The sequence below is a fragment of the Bos indicus x Bos taurus genome, chromosome 2 (assembly GCF_003369695.1).
Source record: "Bos indicus x Bos taurus breed Angus x Brahman F1 hybrid chromosome 2, Bos_hybrid_MaternalHap_v2.0, whole genome shotgun sequence".
Taxonomy (NCBI): domain Eukaryota; kingdom Metazoa; phylum Chordata; class Mammalia; order Artiodactyla; family Bovidae; genus Bos; species Bos indicus x Bos taurus.
Window position 1 is genome coordinate 47,638,100 of NC_040077.1, and position 21,916 is coordinate 47,660,015.

Below are 21,916 nucleotides of genomic sequence, written 5' to 3' on the forward strand. Positions count from 1 at the left end.
GTCACACAAAGAACTGGAACTGGCCCTTTGAGGATGGAGAGAGAGAGAAATCCAGCTGGTCCGTCTGAAGCCCCAGACACATACATGAGTCCAGCCAGCACCATGTGGAACAGAGACGAGCTGTTTCATGGAGCGTAGCCTAGTGTTCCAACACACTGAATCAGCAATATTATTTCAAACAGCCAAATACTACACTGGAAGTGATCTGAAAGTCTAAAATAGGATTTTATTTAAATTAACTACAGTATTGAGATGCTATGTAGCTCTATCTTTTCTTTTTTTAAGTTTTGTTGAGGATAATCATTTCTGTTTATTTTGTTTTTATTAAAAAAAATTTTTTTTCCACGCTGTGCATCATGTGGAATATTAGTTCTCTGACCAGGGATTGAACCTGTGCCCCCTGCCTTGGGAGCTTGTAGTCTTAACCTCTGGACTGCAGGGAAGTCCTGTAGCTCCATCCTTGTGACCTTGGGTAGGTTTTAAAAATTTTCTTTCCTTATAAAATGGAGATTTTATAGAACTGTTCTGCTTTGGGGATACAATAAACTAAAAGTCTTAAACCAGTACCTAGCACATAATAAATATCTACATTATTATTTATGTGCATGCATGCTAAGTTCCTTCAGTCATGTCCGAGTCTTTGTGACCCCATGGACTGTAGCCCACCAGGCTCCTCTGTCCATGGAATTTTCCAGGCAAGAATACTGGAGTGGGTTGCCATTTCCTCCTCCAGGGGATCTTCCCAACCCAGAGATCGAATTCAGGTCTCCCGCATTGAAGGCAGATTGTCTACTATCTGAGCCACCAGGGAAGCCCACTAGTATTATGCTGTTATTTCTCTATGTGGACAAAAAGGAGAGTCAGAAAGGACACATTAACCAGAATGACCTACATAGTAGAAACAAAAACTAACGCTATCCCTTTGGCCGGTTCTAAAAATGCCTCAGCCTATCACCCTTACTTTTCTGCTTGGAATGACATCTCTCACCACCACACTCATGTTTTTCGTTAAACCAACTTCTGTTTATCTCAGTTTAAACGTCACTTCCTCAGAGAAGCCTTCCTGGTTTCTCCAGTCATTATTTGGCTTTCCAAGTCTAAACTGAATTCTCCTTATAACTCTCCCTGATAATATTCAGGAATTCACATGTATTACTACACACCACTGAGCTCTTTCTTTGCCCTTGCCATTCTACATGACTACAAAGAAAACACAATTGAGACAACCAACTTTAAGGCAAGGCTTCCCTTTGTGCTTTTGAAAATATAGAAGGAAAGTGAGGGTTTGTATGCACATGAAGAAAATGCTTACTATGCATTTTACTTTCTTAAAAGTCAAAAAGAAAATAATCACGGATTCCAAATATATTTTATTTTAAAAAAATTCAGAGAACTGTCTGAAAGTATAGTAGGTCACACCAGAACATCTAGGACATAATAAACTCATTACAACTCTGAGGGAAAATTTACTTATGATTTACTTCTATATATTAAGCATCAACATACTTGGCTATTTTTGCTGTTTTATAGTATAGTAAAGTTTCTCATAAGGATTATTTATAAAAACAATATTTGCCTTCATTAACATAATCTTTTTAAGAGTGCAGTAAGCAAGTTGAAGGGGTGATTTTTACATTTTATCTGTGCATGATTGGTATTCTGCTTACTCAAGGTGTAGCTCCATAGGTTGAATCATTGTTAAAAATAATGTATATCAGCTTTTTAAAAATTAAAACTGTATTAAGAATGAAACAAACATGACTTTGGTCCATTTTGGGGTTGCACAACATATTGAAACAGCTAATGTTTATGTACTCTTTTACTTAAAAAAATGTTTAGCATTCTTCAATTCACCTGGCAATGGGGTTACTCAAAGAGAAAACAGGAAGACTCCTCAGCCACTGGAGAAACAAATACATTGTCTCTAAATATGTATAAATATTTAGGAACACTCAAGTCTAATCAACATCTCTAGCAAATATAATTAAATGTTAAAGATAACCATAGTCTAATTAATTATCTGAAAAGTTCTCTCAAGATGCAAGAGGAGAAAGATGGTCTCTGTGTTAATTCTAGAAGGGGGAGCCCAAACCACACAATCTTTAAGTTCCATGAAATAAATGATATTTTACTGTGTTTATTTAGCTTACACATCAGGAATGACATGAGTAAGTAGTAATACCTGTAGATGGTTAGTGTTGTCATATGAAAAGTGTCTCAAGGAGGCTCCATTTAGCATGTGACTGCTCACTGGAATTCTGAAGGTGGCAGAGAAAATGTAGCAGCCAAAAAAAACTTACACACAAAACATTCAATTTAGAGAGGCAGGTAGTTTCAATAGCACAAAACCGGGCGTAAAATATTTTACCTAACATGCTGAAGAAAAGCAAAACATGTAGAAAATAAAGTCTCCAATTCAACAAACAGGAACTGGAGAGCAAAATATAAAACCAAGTTACAATCAGGAGGGCTCTAGGCCAAATCTCACCAGTGGTAGTATTTGGTGCACGCACAGTTTGAAAATAATAATGCAAGTGAAATAATTGACAATATTTAAATCAGAAGGCATATGAAAATTTGCATTTCTTGCTTTACCTGGGAAACTGGACAATGTGGTAACACTAGGTCAGCATTCCTGCCTTGCAACAATTATCTGGAACAGATCAGTGGCTGCTCCTTCAGACAGGACTCGGCTCTCCAGTTCACTGCAGTGGCTTCCTGCTTCATTCCCACCAGCCTGGCCTCTGTAGGCACTTGGGTTTCCAAACTCTGGAATAGAAAGGACCTTGAGGTAAGGCCTGAAGGACAGACTCTAGCCCTTGACAAGAGGTACAGCTTACTTTTCTTAATGACCACTTAACCTATACTTCACAGCTTCTTCACAAGGTTAGAGGATGAACTCTCAGTGGATATGCATTATTAGTTTATGAAGGAATGCCAGCCAGTAAGCCAGCTAGAAACACAAGCACAGTCAACTTTCTCAATGAAGTTGATTTGACCCCCAGATGATTGTTAAGTTAGAGGCAGAGGGTACAGAGAATGCTCATCCAACTTTAATCCTTTTTCTTTCTTTCTGTCGTAGTACCATTGTCAGCAATACCACTATTTCAGGAATTTAATGTTGGGATCAAAGAATTATGGAACCAAACTGTACATTATCAATACTGAGTTACAAAATGACATTGTCCCCCTAACATTTAAAAGTGCTTTCTTTTAGCAAATAAGAAAAAAAATTTGTAAACACTTTCAAAACACTTGAGACCTTATCACCCTTTACTTTATTTTCTCCTAGCCATCAAGGAAACAATGGCAAGGCTATTCCTCAGCTTGGGTTAAATTATCTTTGGTCAGTTTAAGTCATTTTGCTCTATTTCTATAGTCACTGAACAATCTTCTGATTATTTGATGGATTTCACAGAGGCTTTGATATCATTAAGTTATGACTTAGGTATCAGATACAAGTATTTCAATCAGTGTAAACAAACCAATCAACAAACAGTCAACTGGTTTATAAATTAAGTTCTTGGAAATATAGATGGCCTGTGTCAGACCCTAGAGGCCCATCACCTTGAGAGGAATGGCAAAATCAATGTTTCTCAATTGGAAGAGTAGGGGTCACATCCTGGACCATAATTACCCCACAGGGTATTCCTCTAATTTTGGGATCTTTCCAAATATCTGGCCTCCTTTTTCTTTTTAATTTTAGGCCAAAGAAGGACAGGGGACAATGTAGGACAGGGGTAGCAGCATGCTTGAGCAATGCTATTCCTCAGAAAGCAGCCAAGAGAGATAAAGAAACAATTAAGGGATGTGGGACCAAGGTTAAATAACTAAGTTTCTATAATCTTGATATGTTAAAGGTACTCCAGGCATTATACTCAGTGTTTTAAGTATTTATCGATAATCAACTACATGTAAAGCCCTGTAATAGATACTCGGGACACAGACACAAAGAGAACCTAGTTTCCCCAGTGTCCACCACCCATCCCAGCCTAAGGAGCTTACTGCCTGAGAGGTGGGCACAGGGATTGGGCAGGTTAGGTAAACAGGTAACTTTAGTACTGAGTAATACCGGTTGTGATAGGGCTAGGTATGGAGTGCTAAAGGAACACAAAGGGCAAGTCTAGTTTTCAGGGAAAGGAGGAGGCAGGATACATTTAAGGATGCACAGAGGTTACGCAGGCAAAGAAAGGTTACTAGGAGACCTGAAACTTTAGCTAATCTGTGAAAATGATCTTAGTGTGAAAAGATTAATATTGAAGATTTTATATTTGTTTGGTAATAACAATTCCAATATTCTACTCATTTTTAGTTGGAAAGCAAGCATAAAGGTCTCATTTTCTTAGACCTATTAACCTTGAGATGTAAGTGATGAGGCATTAATGAATATTTTCCACAGGAACATCTGGATGCCTGCTCGATGACTTAAATAGAAAATGACCTGACATCTAGATAAGCAAATATTGTTCTGCAGAAGAAACACTATGAAAGAATGATGATTTGCCTCTAAGAAAGTGATTAGCTGTGACTGTATTGGAAGTAGAAGCTAAAAGAAGCAAGATATGGATGAGGGAGTCTTATTCTGTAGATAAAGTAGCTCAAAACTGTAACTATATCCTTTAATAAAAGAAGTCCATAAGTGATGAAAATAAGATGACTACTGTGCTAAAGTTGTTTTAAACAAATGTATAAATAATATTGGCCGATATTCTATCATCTGGGACTTTATAAATACACATATCAGCTCATTTAATCTTTGTCACAACCTTATAAGTAACCACCACTATTTTTTCTTTTTTAGAGCTGAGAAAATCAAGGCAAGAGAAATTAAATAATTTTATCTTCCCTTTTCCTCTCCAGTAATTAATTTCCCCTCTTTCCTAACTTTATTTTTTCTTCTTAGTATTTATCACTATGAATAACATGCTACATATTTTACAATCTATCCTATTATCATTTGTCTCCTCTGATGAGAGAGTAAGCTTTGTCAACATATGGATATATTAGTCACCAAAACAGGCAAAGGATTTTCTAGGTGGCCCTAGCGGTAAAGAACCCACCTGCCAGTGCAAGAGACACAGGAGACATGGGTTTGATTCCTGGGTTGGGAAGATTCCCTGGAGGAGGAAATGGCAACCCACTCCACTATTCTTGCCTGGAGAATCCCACAGACAGATGAGCCTGGAAGACTGCATTCCATGGGGCTGCACAAAGTCGGACATGACTGAAGAGACTTAGCACACATAATAGACAAAAACCCTTGCTAATTAAATGAAAAATTGAAGTATAGTTGATTTACCATGTTGTGCCAATCTCTGCTATACAGCAAAGTGACTCAGTTTTACACATATATACATTCTTTTTCTGAATATTCTTTTCCATTATGGTTTCAGTTCAGTTACTCGGTCGTGTCCAACTCTTTGCGACCCCATAGACTTCAGCACGCCAGGCTTCCCGGTCCATCACCAACTACCACAGCCTACTCAAACTCATGTCCATTGCGCCAGTGATGCCATCCAACCACATCCTCTATCGTCCCCTTCTCCTCCGGCCTTCAATCTTTCCCAGCATCAGGGTCTTTTCCAATGAGTCGGTTCTTTGCATAAGGTGGCCAAAGTATTGCAGTTTCAGCTTCAGTATCAGTCCTTACAATGAATATTCAGGACTGATTTCCTTTAGAATTGACAGGTTGGATCTCCTTGCGGTCCAAGGGACTCTCAAGAGTCTTCTCCAACACCACAGTTCAAAAGCATCAATTTTTCGGCACTCAACTTTCTTTATAGTCTAACTCTCATAATCATACGTGATTACTGGAAAAATCATAGCTTTGACTAGATGGACCTTTGTTGGTAAAGTAATATCTCTGCTTTTTAATATGCTGTCTAGGTTGGTCATAGCTTTTCTTCCAAGGAGCAAGCGTCTTTTAATTCCATGGCTGCAGTCACCATCTGCAGTGATTTTAGAGCCCCCCAAAATAAAGTCTCTGTTTCCACTGTTTCCCCATCTATTTGCCATGAAGTGATGGGACCAGATGCCATGATCTTAGTTTTCTGAATGCTGAGTTTTACGCCAACTTTTTCACTCTCCTCTTTCACTTTCATCAAGAGGCTCTTTAGTTCTTCTTCGCTTTCTGCCATAAGGATGGTGTCATCTGCGTATCTGAGGTTATTGATATTTCTCCCGGCAATCTTGATTCCAGCTTGTGCTTCATCCTGCCTGGCATTTCGCATGATGTACTCTGCATAGAAGTTAAATAAGCAGGATGACAATATACAGCCTTGACATACTCCTTTCCTGATTTGGAACCAGTCTGTTGTTCCATGTCCAGTTCTAACTGTTGCTTCTTTACCTGCATACAGATTTCTCAGGAGGTAGTCAAATGGTCTGGTATTCCCAACTCTTTAAGAATTTTCCAGAGTTTGTCGTAATCCACACAGTCAAAGGCTTTGACATAGTCAATAAAGGAAAAGTAGATGTTTATCTGAAACTCTTGCCTTTTCAATGATCCAGTGGATGCTGGCAATTTGATCTCTGGTTCCTCTGCTTTTTCTAAATTCAGCTTCCAGTTAGCATATTGTTGAAGCCTGGCTTGGAGAATTTTGACCATTACTCTGCTAGCATGTGAGATGAGTGCAATTGTGTGGTAGTTTACACATTCTTTGGCATTGCCTTTCTTTGGGATTGGAATGAAAACTGACTTTTTCCTGTCCATTATGGTTTATCCCAGACTAATTTTTGCTTTGGGTTCAATAGCTCCTTGAACTCTGGTTTTGTATCACTATTTTATTTTTTTTTTTACTTCTTATTAGCACAAAGTATAAAATCTTATACATGCTGGAACAAAAAGTATTGATTGAGTGAATGATGAGTGTAATTAATCAGTAAGGGTGTACAGAGCCCTTGTCATTGTGGTACTGCACTTGTCACCATGAGATGGGGAAGCAGTGTTTTTAAAGAACTTAGGAATATAAACAGGTAGAAGTATGAGGAATACTTGGGATACAGGATAAAAAGTCACATTTCATTACTTTCGCTGTTTAAGCATATAATGATGCCTAAAAATGCTTATACACTACACTTCTCAAGACCTCCTAGTATTCTGCTGCATTAATCTTTCTTGGAAATGCCAGAACTGTTCAGAACTCTGCCTATGGACCTGTTGTTCCCTGTGCAAAGAAAGATTTCCCCCTACTTTTTTAAAGCAAACTGCTTTAAGAATAGAACTCCTCCATTATGGCTCTTCCAGTCCCGCTTAAGAATTACTATCTTTCTACAGTGCTGTTTTTATGTAACAGCACTCCCCATATTCTTTTACATACTGACATTATCAGGTACTTGTTATAAAAATAGTATGCTTTGAGTTGACTTTTTCATTTTTCTCACCTAGAGAACTTTTTTACTCCCCCACAATATAACCATAAATAAAGAAAAGTTCTCAATGATATGATAATATCACTCAGTGATACACAAGCTGGTTATTTAACCAAAATCAAATGAGGGCTGAATAGAATCTACTTTTCTTATTTTCAGCTCAACTTCTGGGTGCAGGGACTATCTTCATTGACTAGAAGAGTACCTGGCAAACAGATTATTACTTATTGAATAAATAAATGAATGCCTGTATACAAACCATGGTAATAAATGCTAAATGGCATGGTATAAACTAAATGTACTATAGGAACTCAGAGATAAGAAATACTACAAAGAACAATGAACTAACAGGAAGTTTAGTATCCACAATTTTCTAGCTGTATAACTGAGCAAGACATATAGTTCAGTTCAGTTCAGTCGCTCAGTTGTATCCGACTCTTTGCGACCCCATGAATCGCAGCATGCCAGGCCTCCCTGTCCATCACCAACTCCTGGAGTTCACTCAGACTCACGTCCATCGAGTCAGTGATGCCATCCAGCCATCTCATCCTCTGTCGTCCCCTTCTCCTCCTGCCCCCAATCCCTCCCAGCATCAGAGTCTTTTCCAATGAGTCAACTCTTCACAGGAGGTGGCCAAAGTACTGGAGTTTCAGCTTTAGCATCAGTCCTTCCAAAGAAATCCCAGGGCTGATCTCCTTCAGAATGGACTGGTTGGATCTCCTTGCAATCCAAGGGACTCTCAAGAGTCTTCTCCAACACCACAGTTCAAAAGCATCAATTCTTCAGTGCTCAGCCTTCTTCACAGTCCAACTCTCACATCCATACATGACCATGGGAAAAACCATAGCCTTGACTAGACGGACCTTTGTTGGCAAAGTAATGCCTCTGCTTTTGAATATGCTATCTAGGTTGGTCATAACTTTCCTTCCAAGGAGTAAGCGTCTTTTAATTTCATGGCTGCAGTCACCATCTGCAGTGATTTTGGAGCCCCAAAAAATAAAGTCTGCGACTGGTTCCACTGTTTCCCCATCTATTTCCCATGAAGTGATGGGACAGATGCCATGATCTTCGTTTTGTGAATGTTGAGCTTTAAGCCAACTTTTTCACTCTCCACTTTCACTTTCATCAAGAGGCTTTTTGGTTCCTCTTCACTTTCTGCCATAAGGGTGGTGTCATCTGCATATGCTTTAATTTTTCAATTTGTTAAGATTAATGGGCTGAACTAGATCAGTTGTTTTCAAATTATTTAGCTCTCTTTTGTCTAATAAAAATCTAAATGGAACCCCCATTATATAAATAAAGAGACTACATTATAGTATTATTTATTAGCTTTATAATATTGAGACAATTGTGATTATCACAGAAAAGCTATTATAAATGGCAACTTTAAAAAAACAGCAAATTTGGCATTGGCAATATTTAAGATTGTTGCAGTCAAAATGGTCTAGAAGCTTGAAGGGAGGTAAAGAAAATCTCGTTTCCACTACTGAATGACTTATCTAATCTTTACTCACATCTCTGGTCATGAATACAAAATATGGGCAAGAACCACCCAAAACTTAAATTAAACAAGAGGACTTACTTTAGTATAATATTGTCACACTGATTTGCCACTGCAGAACTGTAAAGGAGTGATAAGGATATATGGTAGAAAGATGCCTCTAAGTCGTATTTGTATTTTTTTAATGGAGCATACACACACTGTAGCTATTCTCTTGCTTGCATAATTTGATTTGGATATATAACAAGGTTGGGCTTCCCTGGTGGCTCAGACCATAAAGAATCTGCCTGCAGTTAGGAGACCCAGGTTCAATCCCTGGGTCTGGAAGATCCCCAGGAGAAGGGAATGGTTACCCACTCCAGTATTCTTGCCTGGTGAATTCCATGAACAGAGCAGCCTGGCAGGCTACAGTCTGTGGGGCTGCAAAGAGTTGGACATAACTGAACAACTAAGCACACATATAACAATGGACTCAATTTTTTTTAAAGGCCAGCTAAAAACTTAAAAACAATACTCTTAAGAAGTCTAAATATCTACATGGAAATCGGAGGTAAGGCTTTAGTCAGCAGTTCATAAAATATAAACAAGCAGCACAGTTTTTGTTTCATGATGTGTTTATGTGTTATAATTTGGTATACATCTGAGTGGGCATGCTGTTTTTATGACAGTGTTAAAATACTTCATATAATTTTAAAATTTAAATTTGTGTCCGACATTGGGAAACTCTGAAGAACCTCCTCTGAGTTAGATGTTCTTCTGATCCTTCTAATGCTGTCATTTCTATGTAGGCTAGAAAAGCAAGAAAGACTATAAAGATGACTTCAATGTCTTCAACTCAATGTATCTATGTTTACCAAGATAAGATACTCATGGAACATAGTTGACCGAATTGAAGTGGAGAACTTGTGCTAGGGAGTATCAGAAATACAGCTTTAAAAAACATGTCAGGGCTTCCCTGGTGGTTCAGTGGTTAAGAATCTGCCTTGCAATGCAAGGGACACTGGTTTGATCCTTGGTCTGGGAAGATTCCTGCTGCCGTGAGGCAAATAAGCCTGTGTGCCACAACTACTGAGCCCGTGTGGGGCAACTATTAATGCTGGCACTTCCTGGAGCCCGCACTCCCCAACTAGAGAGCAGCTCCCACTCTGCGCCAACTAGAGAAAGCTGCACACAGCAACAAAGACCCAGCACAGCCAGAAATAAACAAATTAAAAAACATGTCAGTCTTCCTAGTACTGGATGAATCTCTATGCACATAAAGCTAAAAACAGTTTTTGTATCAGAGATCCATGACATTTCTAACATCAGCTTTGCTGGTGTACAAGTTTCTTAATTTATAAATGCAATTTCATTCCTATGTAGTAATTCACTGATAGTGACATCTGTCAGATGGAAAATAACTTTTCAGTGATTTTGTTTTTATTTACTTGAAGAACATAGCCTGATTTCAACTACAGAGGAAAGTCTCTTAACTGACCTCCACATAAACAAATCACTGAATTAATCAAAACAGCATTTCCATTTGAAAACAGACAAATGTTTATTTGTGCTCTTATCACTTGAATCATATGCTGTTGACTATCAGTTGTGTTGTTTCCAAAGCTGTCTGAGTCAGTAACATTTGCTGGTGTCATTTAGGCATTTAATAAAATGTTTTATAAGCAAATGAAATATAAATAAAAAAAGAGAAAGAATATTTCCATGTAAATTAAGTTGAAAGCATAGCTTTTAATACCAGCCTCTTAAAAAATGAGGTTGAATAAGATGGTAAAGAGCAGAATCTTGCAAGGAAAACCCTAGAAATCATGATTAAGAGCACCAATTCCGTAACCAGACTGCTGATATTAAAATTTTGGCTCAGTACTTGGTGTATGACTTAGGGTAAGTTACATGTCTGTTCTTCAGTTTTCTCAAGTGCAAAACGAAGGTAATACTAATACCTACCACGCTGCTGCTGCTAAGTCGCTTCAGTGGTGTCCGACTCTGTGCAACCCCATATGCTCTACCACACAATGCTGAACAAATTGAATAAGTAAGGATTTGTAAAGTACTTAGTGTCCAGCACATAGTAAGCACTATGTAAATATTTGGTAAATAAATAAAAATAGCTGGCCATAAAAAAAGCTCAACGGCTCTAAACAACTGAAATCACACACAATGTATCATCCGATAAAATTTCCATAGAGCATCACAAGAATATGATATCCCCAAACATGCCTGTGTTCATAAATTTAAAAAAGAGTCACCTTTATATAGGTAGCGGTGAAAGCCAATTTGAGTTCAACAATCATAAATTTAAGGCAGAATCCAAAATGTGACCTTTTTCACCAGAACATGAGTTATCAGACAGAACAGCAGTATGGACGGAACCAGACCTCTGATTTATTGAGTATATAGGCATAGGAAAAACAAAAACAGATTATATGATTTCTGCAATTTACTAGCAAGCTATTCTAAAAAACATACACAAACACTCACATAGAGTGGGGCAAGAGAGAATGATATAGTAAATATGGCAAAATGTTAATTGCTGAATTTGTGCGAATAGATTTCTTTGCCCTACTGCAGCTTCTTGGTAAGTTTGAAATAATCTCAAGTTAATAAGTTTAAAAAAAAAAGTAAGAAAATCACAAACAAAAATAAAATAGGACCATGGTTTTGAAGAGGGGTGAGTAAAAGACAGAGGGGTAATAAATTCTGAGATATGGCAAATGTGTTACTGAAATATGGAACATAGAATCTGAGCTGGAATAACAGTTTATATGAAGTTAAAGGAGCTTCCCAGGTAGTGCCACAGTAAAGAATCTGCCTGCCAGTGCAGGACACACAAGAGACACGGGTTCCATCCCTGGGTCAGAAAGATCCTCTGGAGAAGGAAATGGCAATCCACTCCTGTACTTTTGCCTGGGAAATCCCATGGACAGAGAAGCCTGGTGGGCCACAGTCCAGGGGGCTGCAAAGAGTTGGACACAACCAAGCGCACACACACACACACACACACACACACACACACACACGAAGTTAAAGAACATGCAGTACAGGTATCAGAGGGCGAGGAAAGGAACTGTGAGTATACGAGAGGCAGGAGAAATAGTCTAACCTGAAGAAGTTAAAATGCTGGGAAGACAAAACCTAGACTTTAAAAAAATTATAAGGCAAAGTGATCAAATGCTCAAACAAATGAAGAAGAAAGAAAACTTTCATTTCAGGTCAGAGAAAGTTAATATAATGGGCTATTTTACTTTTGAATCTCTTTTCTACCTTGCTAACCACCCGAGCCTCACATCTTGGTTGGAATAACAAACTTAAACAATTGTTTATACAAAAAAAAAAAAAAGAGGAAGAAAGAAAGAAAACTCGAACAGTTCATCTTGCACGAATGGAGGATTAATTTGAGACAGGGATGGGTAGAGAAGGAAAAAACCTCCTGGAGCAGTTGATAAAAATGTGTCCTTTCCTAGGTGTTTATATGGAATTGGCCTGGTCTTGAATATTTAGTCAGACAAATGAGGTATGATTAATAAAAGTAAAGACAACATGATCATTTTCCTAGAGAACCCAAACTGGAAAATTATTAGAACCAAAGATGAAAGGATTTAGAAGGTAGTTGTTGTTGTTCAGTTGCCCAGTCTTGTCTGACTCTTTGTGACCCCATGGATTGCAGCTTGTCTCCCTGTCCCTTACCATCTCCCGGAGTTTGTCCAAGTTCATGTTCATTGCATTGATGATGCTGTCCAGCCATCTCATCCTTTGACACCCTCTTCTTCCACTCTCAATCTTTCCCAGCATCAGGGACTTTTCCAATGAGTCGTGTGTTCACATCAGATGACCAAAATACTGGCGCTTCAGCTTCAGTATCAGTCCTTCCAGTGAATATTCAGGATTGATCTTCCTTAAGATTGACTGGTTTGATCTTGCTGTCCAGGGGACTTTAAGGAGTCTTCTCAAGCAACACAGTTCGAAGGTATCAAGTTTTTGGCATTCTGCTTTCTTTACAGTACAGCTCTCACAACCATACATAACCACTTGACTAGACAGATCTTTGTTGGCAGAGTAATGTCTCTGCTTTTCAATACACTGTCTAGGTTTGTCATCTCTCTCCTGCCAAGAAGCAACTGTCTTCTGATTTCATAGCTGCAGTCACCATTTGCAGTGATTCTGGAGCCCAAGAAGAGGAAATCTGTCACTACTTCCACCTTTCCCCTTCTATTTGCCTTGCAGTAATAGGGTCAGATGGCATGATCTTAGTTTTTTCAGTCTTCAGTCTTAAGCCAGCTTTTTCACTCTGCTCCTTCACCCTTATCAAGAGGCTCTTTATTTTCTCTTCATTTTCTGCCATTAGAGTGGTATGATTTATATATCTGAGGTTGTTGATATTTCTCCTGCCTATCTTGATTCCGGCTTTTCTTGATTCCTGCCTATCTTGAGTCCAGCCCGGCATTTCTCATGATGTGCTCACCCTGTTAAGCAAACAACGTGGCAGCAGACAGCCCTGTCCTACTCCTTTCTTGATCTTGAACCAATCAGTTGTTCCATACAGGGTTCTAACTGTTGCTTCTTGACCTGCATACAAGTTTCTCAGGAGACAGGTAAGATGGTTTAGTATTCCATCTCTCTAAGAGCTTTCCACAGTTTGCCATGATCCACACAGTTAAAGGCTTTAGTGTAGTTGATGAAACAGAGATAGATGTTTTTCTGAAATTCCCTTGCTCTGTCTATAGTCCAGTGAATGTTGGCAATTTGATCTCTAGTTCCTCTTCCTTTTCTAAACTTACTTTGGACATTTGGAAGCTCTTGGTTCACATAATGCTGAAGCCTAGCTTGCAAGATTTTAAGCATGACCTTACTAGGATGGGAGATGAGTGCAATTTAGAAGGTACCAGGGTATAAAACAGGAACAAGACAAAACAAGAACACAAAATCAAGAAAGGGATAAATGCTCTATCAGTTAAATATATTAATTAGCTGTAGTATTGGTGTTAGAATAGGCAAGTAGTATAATAGAAGAGACTGGCCACCAAAAACCCCATAGATATGCAAATTCAGTTGATGATAAAGGTGGCATTTTTATTTACTGTCTGAGCAACCAGGGAAGTCTTTATAATAGAAGAGACTGGCCACCAAAAACCCCATCAGTCAGTTCAGTCAGTTGAGTCGCTCAGTCGTGTCCGACTCTTTGTGACTCCATGAATCGCAGCACGCCAGGCCTCCCTGTCCATCACCAACACCCGGAGTTCACTGAGACTCATGTCCATCGAGTCAGTGATGCCATCCAGCCATCTCATCCTCTGTCGTCCCCTTCTCCTTCTGCCCCCAATCCCTCCCAGCATCAGAGTCTTTTCCAATGAGTCAACTCTTCACATGAGGTGGCCAAAGTACTGGAGTTTCAGCTTCAGCATCATTCCTTCCAAAGAAATCCCAGGGCTGATCTCCTTCAGAATGGACTGGTTGGATCTCCTTGCAGTCCAAGGGACTCTCAAGAGTCTTCTCCAACACCACAGTTCAAAAGCATCAATTCTTCAGCGCTCATCCTTCTTCACAGTCCAACTCTCACATCCATACATGACCATGGGAAAAACCATAGCCTTGACTAGACGGACCTTTGTTGGCAAAGTAATGTCTCTGCTTTTCAATATGCTATCTAGGTTGGTCATAACTTTCCTTCCAAGGAGTAAGCGTCTTTTAATTTCATGGCTGCAGTCACCATCTGCAGTGATTTTGGAGCCCCCAAAAATAAAGTCTGCCACTGTTTCCACTGTTTCCCCATCTATTTGCCATGAAGTGATGGGATCGGATGCCATGATCTTCGTTTTCTGAATGTTGAGCTTTAAGCCAACTTTTTCACTCTCCACTTTCACTTTCATCAAGAGGCTTTTTGGTTCCTCTTCACTTTCTGCCATAAGGGTGGTGTCATCTGCATATCTGAGGTTATTGATATTTCTCCCGGCAATCTTGATTCCAGCTTGTGCTTCTTCCAGCCCAGCATTTCTCATGATGTACTCTGCATATAAGTTAAATAAGCAGGGTGACAATATACAGCCTTGACACACTCCTTTTCCTATTTGGAACCAGTCTGTTGTTTCATGTCCAGTTCTAGCTGTTGCTTCCTGACCTGCATACAGATTTCTCAAGAGGCAGGACAGGTGGTCTGGTATTCCCATCCCTTTCAGAATTTTCCACAGTTTATTGTGATCCACACAGTCAAAGGCTTTGGCATAGTCAATAAAACAGAAGTAGATGTTTTTCTGGAACTCGCTTGCTTTTTCGATGATCCAGCGGATGTTGGCAATTTGATCTCTGGTTCTTCTGCCTTTTCTAAAACCAGCTTGAACATCAGGAAGTTCAGGGTTCACGTATTGCTGAAGCCTGGCTTGGAGAATTTTGAGCATTACTTTACTAGTGTGTGAGATGAGTGCAATTGTGCGGTAGTTTGAGCATTCTTTGGCATTACCTTTGTTTGGGATTGGAATGAAAACTAACCTTTTCCAGTCCTGTGGCCACTGCTGAGTTTTCCAAATTTGCTGGCATATTGAGTGCAGTACTTTCATAGCATCATCTTTCAGGATTTGAAAGAGCTCAACTGGAATTCCATCACCTCCACTAGCTTTGTTCTTAGTGATGCTTTCTAAGGCCCACTTGACTTCACATTCCAGAATGTCTGGCTCTAGGTCAGTGATCACACCATCGTGATTATCTGGGTCGTGAAGATCTTTTTTTGTATAGATATGCAAAATAAATTGATGATAGAGGTGGCATTTTTGTTTTTTGTGGTGGCATTTTATAATCAGTAGGGAAAGGATGGCCAATTCAATATATGGGCTGGGACAACTATATTCTTGGGGGAAAAGATGATTTACTTTTATAACTCATGTGATTCACAAAAATGCATTTCAGATGATTCAAGACTTAAGTCAAAACAAAAACTAAATCAAATTAAAATATAAATGCAGTAATATAATATAAATTAATATGTGTATCTGTACCATATTTATGAAAATCTTCTAAAGAAGATACAAAAAGCAAATGCCACAATGCAAAAGACTGTTAAATTTGACTACATCAAAATTTAAAACTTCTGTTCAGCAAAAGGATCACCAAAAAACTGAAAAGACAATTGATGGCCTGGGGAAAATATCTGCAACATAAATAACAGTCTAAAGCATTAGTATCTAGAATCCATAAAGAACTTCCAAAAAGCAATAAAAAGATAAAAAGCCCAAAAGAAAAACTGACCATAAATACAGATAGACTGAGAAGAGGACATGTGAAAGACCTGTGAGCTTAAGATGCTCAATCTTAGCAGTAATCAGAAAATGCAAGATAAAGCAATAAAGAAGTACCACTTTTCACATGTAAGATGCACATTTTTAAAAGACTGGCAATAGCAAGTTTCCTCAAGATGATGGGAAAACAGCTAATGTTAAACTACTGCTAGAAGGACCAACTGTTACCTCCTTTTAGGAAGGTAACATATAGCATCAATACAAACTTAAGATGTACATATCCTTTGAAATAGCAACTCCTCTTCTTCATCATGCCTGAAAAAATAATCAAATATGAGCACAAAAAGTTATGTAAGATGATATTCACCAGCACTGATCATTAGAGTGAAAAATACAAAACAACCTAAATGCCTAATAAGTAGGGAATGGGTAAATAAAATTCATGATATGGAAGATAATACAACACTTAAGAGAGGTGGTCTTACAGTGATATGGAAAAATTTCTAAGACATAATATTAAGTGAGTTGAGATTGTAAAAGTGAAAATATTTAGAATAGGGATCACTAATGTACTGCTATGGAGAGATCAACAGGACAGAATGCTGTTCACTGAAAAGGCAAGAATCAAAGACAAACCATTAACAATGAACATTCCCAGCACAAGACTAAAGATTTAAAATACCACAGTCCAACTGAAAGAAACCAGACCTTCAGCTGGCTGTGATGCACAGACTTGCTTAAGGCAGGGAAAAAAAAAAAAAATCAAATTCCTATGAATTTTCCTAGGCATTGGAGGGTGATTAACGTACTACTATTTAAAAGACATCCAGCACCTACCAGGCAATGAAAGCCACTTTAATGATTCATTTATTTCTGACAATGCCAGGGTAAGTATTATGGGTTCCATTATACAGATAAAGAAAGCGAGGCTCCAAAGTTAGGTATCCTTCTCCTAACTTTAAAAGGTCACTTAACTAATAACTGCTATTTGAAGTGAGGTCTGGAAAGCACCATCAGACTGTAAGAACAATGTGTAAAAGCGTGAGAAACTGTGCAAGCAATATTACAGAGTCATGCTATGTTTGCTGAATCTTAGAATAACATCTGGCCTTGAAAAAAGGATGTAGAATTTTAAAAAACTGTATTTCTTTTGTTTAAAAGAATGTTCCTTAAAAAAAATAAAAATTTAAGCTACATTTAAAATCATACATAAAGATATAGTACTTTTTGGTTCTATTGATGGTAAAACTAGGTTCCTTTCCATGTCAAATGCCATGAATTTTCAACCTTTCTTCCTTGGGTGGCTTTAGTATGTTATCTTCAGAGACTAAAATTACATGTTAGTTCAAAGAAACATGTACTGAGTACCTACTGTATATCTAGGTGCTCAAAAACAAGTAACACAAGGAATGCTCCCTCAAAACCTGAGGAATAACTTTTGGAAACCACTTGGGAGCTTCACTCAGGAGGCATGAAGCAATCAAGTATGTAGGACAAAATTATGTTTATTTGTGGCACTCTACAAAAGCTGAAGTTCTACTTTCAAGAACTGAATCAGGTATGAATTTTAACATACAGAGGTGTATACAGTCCAATTACTCAAATCAAATACTGTTTTTACTGCCTATTAACTTGGATTTTAATATCTTATAGCAAAAAACCTAGGATATTAAGTATAAGCCTTTATAAAATCATTTGATTTTATTTTTGTTATATAAATGTCCTTGGAATTCTTCAGCTTATAATTCAATGTTTTTCCTTGATGACTTAAGGTATTTAAAATTCTTTTTTGGACCAAGAGTGAAAACATGGCAGTAACCTTGATACTAACACTGAACACAGAGTGTGTTACATGTGAGTTTCAGGAACACTCAGCATGGCAGAAATGCTGGGAATCTGGAGCAACTTAAGAGGTTAAAACACTAAAGTTGGCTTAGGAGGCTTTAGGAATATTAGGAGATGAGGTGATGCGAGCAATTTTATTTCTGGAAAAATCAATCTAATGTTAATGAAAAAATTTCCATGGCAACCTGATACAGAGGCAAAGATGCAGAATAAAAAGATAAAAGATGTTTTTAGTTCTAACTATGGGTATTGTTTGAAGACTTTATTGAAGCTTTCTGTTTCTAAACTTCAATTGGGATATGTTTTAATATCTTTATTTTTATAGTTTTCAAGAAGGATATTGATGGCCCAGATTAACCTGTAAACTAATAAACTAGTTTCTATTGACCTAGAGAGTCACAGTTACTGGAATAAGCTATATAACTTTTAGGAGCCTTTATTAATTCTAGTTCATACTTGAGCAGTAATATTATTTATTGATCATTTTTTGGTCAGAAAGATATTCAGATTTGAATTAGAAAGTAGATGTTGACATATACGCCATCAATTAAACACATCAGGCAACAATAAAACATACCTATGAATTTTTACAATAAAAACAAAAGAGACAAATAAAAGGAATTTTCCTAGATTATAAAAAAAAATAATCATGAAAGCTTCGAGTAAATTTCAAATTTAAATTATCAGGTCATTTCTTACTAGTAATAAACAATAATTAAATCCAAAGGTGTGGCTGCAATGATAATTCTAATGTTTCAGGCATGAACACTTCAAAAGACAACTGTAGCAATAATTTGTATATTTTAAGTGTGAACAGTTCAATAGACAATATCTTTTCTTTCTTTCTTTTTTTTTTTTTTTTGCTGCATTGCATGGCTAATAGGATCTCAGTTCCCTGACCAGGGATCAAACCTGGGCCATGGCTGTGAAAGTGCTGAGTCCTAATTACTGGGCCATAAGGAACTCTTCGCCTACCCCATTTTTTTTTTTCCCCAATAGACATTGTCATTTTCGGGAAAAAAAAAAAAAGGCAGGATGTTGTAATACAAGTATTTAGATTTAACTGTATTATAAAATTAGTGCTGAATGATAGATAAAATCCCATACTATTTCATATTTTCAATCTTGTTTTTTATCAGACATCACAACAGCTCACGACTATATAAATTCTATTTTCCTAGAAAAAAATTTGGAAGCCTAAATCTACTTCATATATATATGACCATACATATAAGTATATAAATAAACACACATACACATAAAATGCCAGAAAGCCACTGGGAAATTTCATATTACCAACTCTTCATTAATCTCACAAAAAACAGACTTGTCATTAAAAATTAAAAGTGAAATTATACGTTGTCAAAATGCATGTTGTGAGATGTTACTGTTTTTAATCTTTTTCATTTGTTCAGCTATAGATGTGTGTGAGTACTTGGGTCAAACTGAACCAGTAATTCAGATAATGAGAATTTTACAATACTTTTATCCCTTTCATTCACTGGACTTTTTAATACTTCAGAATTAAAGGAAATCTTTGTTGAAAAGAGTCCTTTTCTAAGTTTTATGATTGGCTTATAATATGGTTATTCATTCATTTGTACAAAAGTATATGAACTGGGTATAAAATCAAATGAAATCAAATCCTTATTAGGGCCTACTATACATCAGACATAGTTCTAGGTTCTAGGGATACTACAATTGGGATGCTTATGCTGTAGAAGTTAAGAGCAAAAATCAATGAATGAATATATAAATAAAATAACTACCAGCCATGTGAGGTGCTATGAAAGAAATAAAAAAGGATCTACGAGAGAACAAGGGTAAGGAGTGGGAAAGATTTCCTTTAGAGGGATTCCTGAAGAAGTCCTCTCTGAGGAGATGAAATTTAAGTGAGACCTGCCTGAAAGATGAGAGAGAAACTGTGCATGAGAAGGGAATAAGGGGAATAGTTTTCTAGGTAGCAGAAACAGCATGCGCAAAACTCCAGAGGTGGACGAGTTTGGTGTGTTCCAGAAACTGAAGGAAGATCCATGGTGGTGGAATGTAATGAGTGAAGTGGGGAGTGGCATGAGATGATGCTGGAGAAATAAGCAGGGAGGGAATCATGTAGGGCCTTATTTTTCATAATCATGTTGTGAATTTTATTTTAATTGCAATGGGGAGTTGTCAAGAATAAAAGCATAGGAGTAATATGACTTTAATTGCATTTTAAGAAGGTATCTCTTTTTTGTTGTGTTAAGAATGGATTGGAAGAAGCAAAGGCTAGAAGTCTTGGTGATAAAGGCTGACAGCCTGATAAAATTTTGGATGCTTGTTTATAACTGCCTCTGAAAACTACTACAAAAAAGCAAAATGGCTGTCTGGGGAGGCCTTACAAATAGCTGTGAAAGAAGAGAAAGGAAAAGCAAAGGAGAAAAGGACAGATATAAGCATCTGAATGCAGAGTTCCAAAGAATAGCAAGGAGAGGTAAGAAAGCCTTCCTCAGCAATCAATGCAAAGAAATAGAGGAAAACAGCAGAATGGGAAAGACTAGAGATCTCTTCAAGATTATTAGAGATACCAAGGGAACATTTCATGCAAAGATGGACTCGATAAAGGACAGAAATGGTATGGATCTAACAGAAGCAGAAGATATTAAGAAGAGGTGGCAAGAATAAACAGAAGAGCTGTACAAAAAAGATCTTCACGACCAAGATAATTACGACAGTGTGATCACTGACCTAGAGCCAGACATCCTTGAATGTGAAGTCAAGTGGGCCTTAGAAAGCATCACTACGAACAAAGCTAGTGGAAGTGACGGAATTCCAGTTGAGCTATTTCAAATCCTGAAAGATGATGCTGTGAAAGTGCTGCACTCAATATGCCAGCAAATTTGGAAAACTCAGCAGTGGCCATAGGACTGGAAAAGGTCAGCTTTCATTCCAATCCCAAACAAAGGCAATGCCAAAGAATTGCAAAACTGCACTCATCTCACACGCTAGTAAAGTAATGCTCAAAATTCTCCAAGCCAGGCTTCAGCAATACGTGAACCGTGAACTTCCTGATGTTCAAGCTGGTTTTAGAAAAGGCAGAGGAACCCGAGATCAAATTGCCAACATCCGCTGGAACATCAAAAAAGCAAGAGAGTTCCAGAAAAACATCTACTTCTGTTTTATTGACTATGCCAAAGCCTTTGACTGTGTGGATCACAATAAACTGTGGAAAATTCTGAAAGAGATGGGAATACTAGACCACCTGACTAGCCTCTTGAGAAACTTATATGCAGTTCAGGAAGCAACAGTTAGAACTGGACATGGAACAACAGACTGGTTCCAAATAGGAAAAGGAGTGTGTCAAGGCTGTATATTGTCACCCTGCTTATTTAACTTCTATGTAGAGTACATCATGAGAAACGCTGGGCTGGAAGAAGTACAAGCTGGAATTAAGATTGCCGGGAGAAATATCAATAACCTCAGATATGCAGATGACACCACCAAAAGAGCCTCTTGATGAAAGTGAAAGAGGAGAGTGAAAAAGTTGGCTTAAAGCTCAACATTCAGAAAACGAAGATCACAGCATCTGGTCCCATCACTTCATGGGAAATAGATGGGGAAACAGTGGAAACAGTGTCAGACTTTATTTTTCTGGGCTCCAAAATCACCGCAGATGGTGACTGCAGCCATGAAATTAAAAGACGCTTACTCCTTGGAAGGAAAGTTATGACCAACCTAGATAGCATATTCAAAAGCAGAGATATTACTTTGCCAACATAGGTCCGTCTAGTCAAGGCTATGGTTTTTCCAGTGGTTTTACGTATGGATGTGAGAGTTGGACTGTGAAGAAAGCTGAGCTCCGAAGAATTGATGCTTTTAAACTGTGGTATTGGAGAAGACTCTTGAGAGTCCCTTGGACTGCAAGGAGATCCAACCAGTCCATTTTAAAGGAGATCAGTCCTGGGTGTTCTTTGGAAGGAATGATGCTAAAGCTGAAACT

At 37.9% G+C, this 21,916-nt stretch overlaps 1 protein-coding gene across 5 annotated transcripts in view; it reads right to left on the reverse strand.

Annotated features, from left to right (window-relative positions):
• The window catches only part of MBD5 (methyl-CpG binding domain protein 5), a 159,714-nt gene that overhangs the window by 72,457 nt on the left and 65,341 nt on the right, over positions 1-21,916 (reverse strand). For 4 of the 5 annotated variants that reach the window (XM_027561281.1, XM_027561274.1, XM_027561257.1 and 1 more), the window contains exon 2: positions 2,596-2,769. The exons of the other annotated variant lie outside the window; for it this stretch is intronic. The gene's annotated coding sequence lies outside the window, so the exon portion shown is untranslated. The remainder of the gene's footprint in view (positions 1-2,595; positions 2,770-21,916) is intronic. 5 annotated transcript variants of the gene reach the window in all.